Genomic DNA, 11023 nt, shown 5'->3' with positions numbered 1-11023 from the left:
GCTGCCCCTGAAGCCTGGAGGTTTACTGCAGACAATAATTTTATCCGTCATATTCACGCTTGTTTTTCTATTTTGCTTGATGGAATTTTACACATTTTACTGTGATCATTATAAATTTATTGATTTATTATGGGTCTTAATTTAAAATTTCAATTTTTCTGTATGGCTAGCAGGACTCTACGTTGACACCAAATACTCCATGAGCAAATCAGAACACAGTTTATTTCTACCATTTAGTAAGAATATTTGCAACACAGAAAAATGTTGCTTTGTATAATGGTTTTATTGCAATATTCCTGCATTAGTCTTTAAATGCTAACTTCTTGTTTAATTAATTTAGTTTTAACACATGGGAATAACATATATAATGAAACTCACTTTCTCCTTAAAAAGTTGAGAATATAGGAAATCCATCAACACTACTTTTCACTAAACTGATTCTCATTTGCATGTTTTTCCTCAAGTAAAGAAGAGTTATCTTTGCCTGGTTCTTAATGCCTTAATTAATCTTTAAAAATCTTCAAAATACTTAGATTCATTCACCAGAATATCACAAGAACAAAGCAGATTTCGCTTCATTTAACAATTTCAATTTACATATATTACAACCTACATTTGGACAACTTTTAATTGTTATTGAAAAGTTTAAAGGGAAAAAAATATATGAATATTAGCAATGAGTTCTCTACTTATTCTTGCTGTCAGTCTGCAGCTAGGTAGTAGAAGTCTGTTGTAGAAGTTTCAAACACCATTCTCAAAACCAGATACCCACAAGAATCCCATCAGCACTTCAGTAAATGTATTTTAAGTTTGAATACAAAGAAGTTTATCTAGAGAGGACATGGCCCTTCTTGTGATCATCACACACAGATGGTAGGATCCACTTACAAAGCAGCACTGCATGGATTCAGTGCAGACAATTCCAGATGAGCCACTAAATCAGTGGCTCATGGTATAGTCAGAGGAGGGAAGAGAAGCATTCCCAAAGGCATAGGTTGTTTGATCTCTAAAGATACTTACTTTAGGAATGGGATGAAATGAACTCCAGATATGGTTGTGAAAGTAGGCTTGACTGCAAGATCAGCTTTTGACAACAGAAAGTCAGGAGGGATGAATCCCACTATAAAAGACTTCAGTGTTCCCATAAAAATAGTCTTCTGCAGCTTTTGCAAACTGAGCTCCAGTGTCTGTGACAGTGTTTGCCATCACGCCATGTCCACGCAAGTCAGTTGTGATATGGCAACTGCCAGCAGATGAAAAGGCCCCCTTTGGATTTTGGCCCCCCTTGCAGAGGCCTAGGAAGGGCAGTCCTGGAGAGACAAGTCACAGCCCCCAGATCCCATCCAGCCCACTGGCACGTGCTGGCAGAGCACAGCATCAGCAGCACCCGTCAGTGCCTCTCCACAAGCCACGGTGTGGGCTGTGGTGTCACCAACAGTCTGACAAGGGGCTGTACCGGGAACCTGTTCTGCAAGACCTGTGGTAGTGTGGAAACTCAAAAACAGGAGAGCAGGTTACCAACAAGGAAGTGTTTGTTGTTGCTGCTGAAGTGTTGCTGCTCCCAGTGTGACCCAAGGCTCGCTGGCTGTGGTGGGCTGGCAGCGGTGGGCGCTCAGAGGTGGGTGCAAGACCCCCCTGCAAATGGCCCCAGGAGCAGCTCCAGTGGGGAGAGCTGCCTCCCAGCCTGGCCAGGAGCTGCACTGCACCATCCATATTCCCAGAGCAGGATGTGGTGTCCCTGATGTGACGTGCCTGGGTGGCTGCACACCAGCGCCCGTGTGTTACGCACCACCTCAAACGTGAGTGAGAGACTCTGCAGCTCAGGACAAGCAAGGACAGCAAGAGGGTGCACGCTCCCATCTCAGCCATCTCTCCTCCAGGAGGTTATTTTTGTGTGGCAGTCACTTAAGAAACTGCAGAAGTTTTAGTGCTGGCCACCGGCCACGCAGAGGTGAGGCCGACGGCAGCTCCCACTCAGCAGTTCATCAATGGAGGAAGTTTTGTGCGAGGGGAACCCGCCTGTCGTCGCTTTAGCTGCGCTCGGTTGCACTGATTGAGCTTTACTGCCAAACAGAGCCCCAGACCAAAGCAGCTCAATCCCAAGTGCCAGGAGATCACGTGGCGATGCCGTGCCAGGGTTGATGTGGCAGCAAGTTCAAGGCTCAGGGAGCTCAGTCTGCGAGTCACATTATGAGTTCCCTCAGGAGTCACAGAGGGAGGACAAAATTCTGATAGAAAGTTCCCTTCTACTGCTGAAACGTGGAAGGATGAGATGTGAAAAAAAAATAGGGCAGAAAAACAGTTCATCTTCTGCTTCAATAAGAAAAAAGCTCTTAAGAGGTGTGATTTGTACATAAGGTGTTCAATCTTGTTCTTGGCACCAATTTTTCACCTCTGGAAAGGTGCACAGAGGATTTGGGGTTGCTACGCTAAGCTATCATTTGATCTTATTTTAGTAATTCCAACTTCTTCAGGTGCCAAAGAAAAAATCATAAAAGACAAAGATACAAGTGGTAAAAATGATTTCAGAGTGCTTCTATGAGCATTTTCTCCTGTAAAACTGAATTTGGGAACTGTTCGCAGGCCTCATGCAAAATTGATATCATCTAACTCTGCAGTAATAAAATTTTCTCCCTAAGAATGGGACTCTATTGAGGACTCATGTAAAAACCTCAAACAATAATAATAGTAGATAAGGAGTGTTACTTATCTGTTCAAACTGTAAGACAGATGTTATGTGTGTGCTTATATGGGATAAAATACTATTAACCTTGGAGGAATAGACATAAAAATTATTTCAACTCATATCACTTCCCAGTAAAACAGGTTGCCTGTGCCTTTGAATTTAGATATAATTAAATTAATTGGTCTTCTGAAAGAGAAAAGGGTATTTTAAAAAAAAATCAAGTTTTTGTCAGCATTAATGCGTGACTTCCAGTCCAAATCTCTAGTACAGGCTGGCTCAATGCTTTAAACTGGATGATGGTACTGTCATTTAAAGACATTCTATGCTTACAAATAAAACATCATGAGATTTGAATAGCCCAAACGTGTACTGGGGATGCTTTCAAAGTTGAAAAGGAGAAGCCTAAATAGCACTGACAACCTTCAGAAAAGGTGTACCCAGATTCAATGCATGCCATCTGAAATCACCTTTTACAAGTGTCTTGTGTGCAAGTTGAATTAAACATGAACCTAATAAACTGATGGAAAAAAATTAGCTTCTAAAAATCACAGCCCTTTTTTGCCAAAGGCAGTTTGTATTAAAAGAAAGTAAACAAGTGGGTCTATAGTGAAATACAAACCAAAGGAAATCATCCTCGAGTGTGTTATTACTGATGCTTTTCTCAGGCCGAGATCTCTGATGACCTCTCTAAGCTCCAGCTCAGACTGGAAGCTACTCACTGCCTGTGCCAGCTCTGTGGGAATGCAAAATGTGCCTGAGCCAGGGGGCAAGGAACTGAGAGCCTTCATACACCAGGGAGCTGGGTCACAAGGTGTGGTTGTGCCTTCATGAGCAGAGAAACCCTCCACTCGTAAATAGTTAACTCTGGATGCTTCCAGCAACACACCTGTGAAAGCAGTACACTTTCAGTCTTATCTCCCTGTGGATAACAAGAGCACAGGAGAAATTCCCTGCTGGCAAAAAAAAAAAAAGTGCAAATCCCCTGGATTCTGGGAAATTTGACCAAAATCAAAGGGAGAATTCTTGTGAGCATTACCATGGGCCTGCACCGCCTTGGCTTATCAAAGTGGTGGATGTTTCAGTGCTAGCTAGCTCTTGTATTCAAAAGCACAATAATAACTTACAGTCTGGTTAGCTAGTTCTCAAATAGTTTTCATTCTGTCCTTGGTGGGAAATGCAGGAGGAACATCTCAATACCAATTTGTTTGTGTATTAGGATGTTATAAACTCACCTGTGCTTTTTTTTAACAATGAAGTAATACTAAAGTAATTTTATATGCAAGACTATTACTACTTATGCAACTTAGAGGTGTTTTACTACTAAATGGTGTTTTAAAACTCATTAAAGAGTACTTAAAGCTTTGTGCTTTCACTTAAAAAGTGCTAGATGTGAGAAGTTCCAAGGAAAACATTTCCTAATTTATCCCCAGATCAGTAAATGTCTTTGCAGTTCCAAAGAAGGCTGCTTTTCTCACAGCCACTTTTTGAAAAAAACATATTTTACATAGGATTTTGTTTTTCTATAAAACTATGCATTAAGGATTTTTAAGCATTAGTTGCAGTAATTGATTTTGAGGGAGCTGGGTTTTTACATGAGAAATATGTAAAACACACATACTCTGAACTGTCATTAACATTGTTGTGCAGCATTATCTTGGGCAAACACCATATGGGAATTTCTTTCTTCTACTAAGGAATGTAAAGATATCTCCCCCTACAATTTGTAAGAAAAGTCATAGGTATCACTGGTGATAGAGCTGTAAACATTAAAAAGGCAGCACACTCACTGTTCTGGTGTTCCTCTCCAGGCAGCAGCATGGTCACCCATGTTTCTTTGTTACAGTAAGTTCTGTAAAGGAAAAACAGAAGTCCCTGAAATAAGTTTCTCACACTCAGCTACACAGGACCAATGACAACTCAGTTCACAAAAAGTGGTTCTTTGCTTTTGGCTTTGCTAATGTCACAAATTATTGAAAAATCTCAAAGTTAAAAGAATCACACTGTATCAAAATGTTAAAGCAGTACAGGAAGACCTTTTTCAAGGAAGCAAAGCAAAGTGCCACCCAGAACCAGTTTCAGAGCAATAGAATGTTCATTACATGATCATCACAAAAATTCCATGCATTTTGGGACAAATCATAAGGTTCCTAGTACACACAGGGAAGTTACAGACTTGCTTTAGGGAGATTGACGCAGGTAAATATCTGAAGAATATAAAAATATCAAAGAGAAAAAAATTAATACTAAATTGTATGAGAAACTCTATATTAAAATAAAACCTTAAACACAACAGGGTGACTGTGACATACTGGGAGAAGTTCAAAGAGAATAAAATTAACAGGGTATAACAAAATCTCCAGAGAAGTAATAGAAGTCATGCCACCTCTATTTTAAACTTAGACTTGACAAACATCAATAAATATGTGCGAAGAAATAATCTTTTATTGGTGGTAAAGAATGCAATTTATTTACTGCACTCAATTTATAAAGTCAGAAGTGTTAAACCAGCTTGATCAGGACTAGAATTACAGGCCTGGGACAAAAATTGTTCCCATCTGTTTGTTACCACCACTGCCTGCATTCTCCAGCATGAGCACTTCGTAAACTGTTAAGTTTAAAGAGTAGTTTAAATCCCCTTTAACAGCCCTGGAGTTCCCAGCTTGCAGTGCAATTGTTACAAGGCAGATGCACCAGATGTTTTTTGCCTGCTGCAGTGACACTGCCAGGGATGTCAGCCACAACACCCTCTGCCTATTGCCCTCCCTTTCTAGTTACCACACCCAACATCTTTTATCCCAGAGAATTAATCACCTCTCAGCCAAATACTCTCAGGAAGTAGCTTTTCTTTTCAAGCAAAGCCCAGGTAGCATTGGAGCTATGGAGGATTCCACTGGCGCTGCAAATCCCAGGGGACTGAGGCCAACCCACCTCACTGAAGGATGCACTGGCATTTGGCAAAGCCTCTAGTGATGGACAGAGGCACATACTTTGTTATAAACTCAAAAGCAAAATGCTGCCAAGTACATTATTATAATTTATGTGATAGTCTAGGCTGATGCACCATTTCTTTACAGAGAATTGATTGAGTTATGGCATTATTCCACATTGCACTTCCTAAAGGTTAAGCTCAAGGTATCAGTGCTTGGCTGTTGCCTCACTGCCTGAGGTCTGATTCCCACAGAAACTGCTATCTTCTGCCTGTCACCCTATAGCATGTAAATGCTGAATAAGGATCACTGTACATCAGAGAATTATCTGGTTCCCATTCCATGCAAACACAAGCTCTTGGTACCTCCTCTGCTGCTTGTTTCACTTTATAAACTAAAGGCAAATCCATACTAACCTTGATATTGGTGCTCTTTCTTCCTGTCACTTTATTTAAAGCTGTTACTGTTGGTGAGTTTGTGATAATAAACATGGAAATGGGCATTGACAGCTCAGTTGTCATTCAGGGCACTCAGGCTTTTGAATTTCACAGAGTAATTCCCCATTAGTCACCTTTGCATCTGGAAGACTGAGCTGGAGCCCTGTATAAGCTCCTCTCTACTTGGCTTTACATGTACTGTGAAAACACACATATCAGAAAACTATGGGGGGTGAAAAAGGTGCCATTGCTCCAGATACACTGAACAATTGCAACAGCTCATCCTCACCATCAAAGCCATCTAAATATATGAAGGATTTCTTTGGAATTTATCAGCCGGCAGTACTGAAGGAAAACTCTCCCACACCTACCAGACTCTTCCTCCCTCCAGTTATTTACTGAAGTTGTAGCACTTTTTTAAACAATACAGCTGTCTGCCCCCACATGTGTGTGTGTAATATCAAGTTCATAACGTTCATACAGTAACAAGATTTGGAGAAATACGAACTCTGCTCTTCTCTACATACCACTGCCTTTAGTAATTAATATAGAAAACCTAAACTGAACCTTAAGGTCTCTGATTGTGAGGAAAGCTTATAACTGTATCCAGCCTCTGCTGCTCAGGCCTTGCCTGACCTGAAAACATAACAAGACAAATTAACAGAGAAATTTGGAAACAATGAATAGTTTTGTGTCTGCTACATATGAACTTATAAATACTTCTCTAGCACAATGGACAGGATTGCAGAAGCCAGACTTTGGCATAAAATAAATTCAAATGAAAAGGGAAGTCCCTTAGTAGACTCCATCTTTGAAATTATAATGCCTGGGAAATGAAGGAGTGCATAAATGAGTTGTCTGTGTATGTTTGTGTGTATATATATATATGTTTGAAAGGAATGTTCCTGCAAGCTCCTGGTCCTGGAAGTAAGTCACAAAGTAGCAGCAGCAACACTGTGAATGCTGCTATGCTATTACTCAGATTCATGAGGAGGACCATTCAGAGTTAAAATGCAATATGAAGTAGAAAACTACATAACAACCACCAAAAAAAAACCAAACCAAACCAAAAAAAAAAAAAAAACCAAAAAAAAAACCAAAAAAAACCCAAAAAACAAACAAACAAAAAAAACCAAAAAAAAAACCAAAAAGCAAGCCTTGTAAATTTTTGAAATTCTTAAAATTTCTGCAGAAACTTAAGCTTGTTTTATATATGATTCTGTCTTTACATCAGAAAGTTTTCTTGAGGTTGGTTTACTACCTACAGAAGAAAGAAAAACCATCGTGTTCCAGATAGCCTGCAGCTGCCTGCACTATGGCCTTCCAGAGAGCTGCCTTGAAACAATAGTAACAGCAAAGGTACAGCATGAACTGGACCACTCTGTGTTTCATTAACCTCAAATGAGAAGGCTGTTTTTTTTCAAAGCCCGTTTTGGAACCATTTAAATGATAACGTTTGAAAGCCAAGTAGCCTTTGGACCAACACAGGGGGTGGAGGATTTTTAAAAAGCAAAAGCTTTGTAATGAAGTGTTTGGTTTTTTTTTTTTTTACACCACCATTTCCCACCTGTAATGGGGCTTTCCACCTCCTCTTACTCTGACGGGGCTGTAAGGATCCAGCAAGCTGCCACCTACTGTCACATGCATGTCTGCTCTGAACAAACAGTGTTGGTATCCCCTGAGCACCTCTGTTGGAAATTAACTGGGATATATCATGCTTCTGGCCTGAAATTACTGAATGCTTTCTTCTAGAAGGGACCTCAGGCATTGCCATACCTAAGATTTCACTTTCTAAAGAGATATACTTTTTGTCCTGCAATTTTAGTCTCCTGTGATTTAAGAAATCTATGCCCTTGACTCCCTGAACACAGCAAGAGAGGAGCAATTACCAAGCAATTTACTGCATTCTTAGAGAAAGTCCTAAACAATGAAAGTTCAAAATCCCAACCAGCATAACTGGGAACACTTTATGCCTTATTAAGAATGGAAAAGACTAACAATTCTGTAAAAAAAATCCCCAGAAACAGCAGTAGCCAAGAACTTGTTGCTGGATATATCCAGTTTGTATCATGTGATCAGACTTACATAAAACTGAAAAGTCACTCGGCTTCTTTGCATGCCAAATCCTATCCCAGGTATTCTCAGGGTGTTCCTCTCTCCATGTCCACAGGTTGAATTAACATCTAGTACTATGAGGTTTGCTTGAATGAAAAGAATCTGTAGGGAGTAGTTAGCTGCTAAAACTCAGCTTGAGACAGAAAGGTTGCAGAAACAGCCCACTGTTCACTTTAGATGAAATGACTGAAAGAGAAAGTAAACTGCCAGTATTACTTATCCAAAACTGTAATGCTCATATGTTCAGAAGCTATACATGTTAACATAATTATGTTTAGTACACAAACATAAAGCCAGCATCATACATCAGTCATGCACTCAGCCAAATTATTGTGTATGGATGCAGCTTTGGTCAGCACACCTCCCTTTTGCCCATTAATAAAAATCAGCTTGCCAGGTAACATATTTCCTCCCAAATGAGTAATTTCCTGTTAAAAAAAAAATCATAATCATAGCTTGAACAGTATGCAGAATCAGAAATGTTTAATTGTACATCAAGAATAGGTTTCAATTCTTAGAAGTTGGCAGCATCAGGGAGACAACAAAGTTTACTCCTGATCCAGACCCTTCATTCCAGAGGTTTTTTTAGGATACAGATAAGATTGTTAATAATGATTTGTAAAATAATGAGAGACTTGGTAATTAAGTAGCTGAAGAAATTTAAACACAGAGAAAATAAAGTAAGTAAAAAACCCCAAACTGTAGCCTGCTCATGCACAGAGATGTGCTTTTTACAAAGCATTGCGATTTTTCAGTAAGACACTGAAGACTTTTTTATTATTTCTTTGAAAATAACTGCTTATGTCCTGATTATGGTCAAAAAATAAAACACCAATGGAATGTCAGGGATCATTACAAAAGACATTGGGTACAAAATGCAAGATACATACGTATCAAAATACTAGATAAATATATGTGTGCACTGTTTGTGTACCATTGCCCTTAAAACACGTCCAAGATGTTTGCATGGTCACATTGCCTGGAAAAAATCAAGTGTTCTCAGTGTTTGACACCATCTGGATCCAGGCACCAGCATGTAGTCTTCCACTTAGTAGGCTTAAGGACCAAAATTCAACTCATGGGCGCCCTTTACTGAGTTGAAGTTTCAAAGACAAAGACATGTGGTTGATTGAACTGTGAAAGTCATCTGCTCAATTCTCAGGTACTAGGAAAATAAACCTATCACTCACGTTTATTAATTTAATATTGGACTTCATCAACTCAAATATTCACATGCTCTTGCTTTACAAAAAAACTTTACACCACTGTTGATTTTGCCATCATTCCCATTTGTGGCTTGTACTACCACAATGCTGACACAAGTCTTGGTGCTTGAAATATCAGACCAGGACCAGCCCAAACTTTCAAGCACAATGAATATCATCTGAGCACCTACCTTAAACCACAGCAAGAACCTCTGTTCAAATGAGAGTCACAGCAAGTGCCAGTCTGGGGTTCAGTCTTGAAATGTCCAACGTCACCTACTTAAACAACAAACATCAATAAGGCCACTCATTTTTAAGCACACGCTTAGATGGTTTGCTGAATCAACGTCAGAATGCTCAGAACTGGAAAGAATCAAGTCTAAAGCTTGGCTTTACATTTGAAGCAGTAGCTCCAAGAGTATTTTTCTAACCTCTCGACCTAATCCCAGGAATGTTTGTTGTACTGGACACAGCATACCACACAGGATTTACGATTATCACTTTGGAACCATTTGCACTCTCTGTTCCCTGGTTCTGCTCTGGGGAAGCAACGTTCCCACCACAGCCTTATGCCCAGAAGCCTCTCTACTGAGCCATCAGCCAGCCAGCACTGCCTGACAACACACAGTGTGAGCAGCAGGCTATTGACTGCAAAATGTCTGGTGAAGGTGGCCCATTTCACTGCTGCATTCTCAAGCAGATGAACCGGAACAATTACAAACAAAGTTAATGTATCTATTGAAACGCTAAATTTAAAACTTGGAAACGTTCCTATCCGCTTCCTTCCATTTCAAAACACAGCGAGTTAACTAGGTCTGACTCTTTGGCAGTGGTCCATTTAAATGGCACAGATTTGCCTACCTAAAAAAGCCCTTTTGTTTCCTACAGCTGTGAAACTTTGGTGCTCTGCAACTTTTTCATGTTTCCCAGGTAACCCTGGCACAAAGTTGTGACTAAATGCCTGCAAAAGATTTTTAACTCTAGATTTGAAGGAATATAACCACAAGGAAGAATGATGACTTTCAGTAAGTGCCCCATGGTAGCAAGAACAATGCTCAAATTTAGATTTGAACATCCACAAAGCTTCTGGAAGATTCGTGGCTTAAGAGGGAACTGCATTCTCTGTTCTGCTGTTACAGGCTGCATCATGTTTGCCTTTTTCTCCATTTCTCTTCCCTACGTTATACCTGCTCAGCTCTATCATCCAATGCAAAGGGAGATGGGAGTACATGACACATCTTTTCAAAAGAATTAGTTGTAAGGACCTCTTATATTTGAAGAAACTTTAAATTCTGGAACTGACTTCCTGTTCTGTGGGAAGAAACGGACCTTTTGTCACTGATTCCACAAGGACAGGAAGCAAATCCAAGCACATACATATATGATGTTAATAAGACACCTTAAAGCAAACAGATTCTAACTGAAATAACAAACTACTGTGGCGAAATTGCCTTCCCGTTTTTCTCTGGTTGCAAAATGTTCCTAGTGGATTAAGTGGGAGTAAGTCTGTGCCACATAGAATAAACAAGTAGGAAATTCATACAGGTGCAGGAGCACTGGTCTGTGGTAAAGTTCCAGAAGCTCCCTCTGTGCCTTATGCAGTAAGGAATAATAACCAGGAGCTGCAAGAAAAGAGACAGAGGAGCTGTTGCT

General features: G+C 40.0%; 1 long non-coding RNA gene across 1 annotated transcript; it reads right to left on the bottom strand.

Annotated features, from left to right (window-relative positions):
* Positions 1-1026: 1026 nt before the first annotated feature.
* LOC127469768 (uncharacterized) lies at positions 1027-10758 on the bottom strand. Its single transcript, XR_007904053.1, has 5 exons — positions 10558-10758; positions 9562-9646; positions 8136-8351; positions 4468-4535; positions 1027-2252 (listed from the first exon to the last, which is right to left on the bottom strand). It is a non-coding gene; the product is annotated as an uncharacterized LOC127469768 (long non-coding RNA).
* Between the last annotated feature and the right edge of the window lie 265 nt (positions 10759-11023).

The sequence above is a fragment of the Manacus candei genome, unplaced genomic scaffold (assembly GCF_025592945.1).
Source record: "Manacus candei isolate 608988 ecotype Guabito, Panama unplaced genomic scaffold, ASM2559294v1 h1tg000018l, whole genome shotgun sequence".
Classification (NCBI taxonomy): domain Eukaryota; kingdom Metazoa; phylum Chordata; class Aves; order Passeriformes; family Pipridae; genus Manacus; species Manacus candei.
This window is presented reverse-complemented; position numbering and strand designations above follow the sequence as displayed.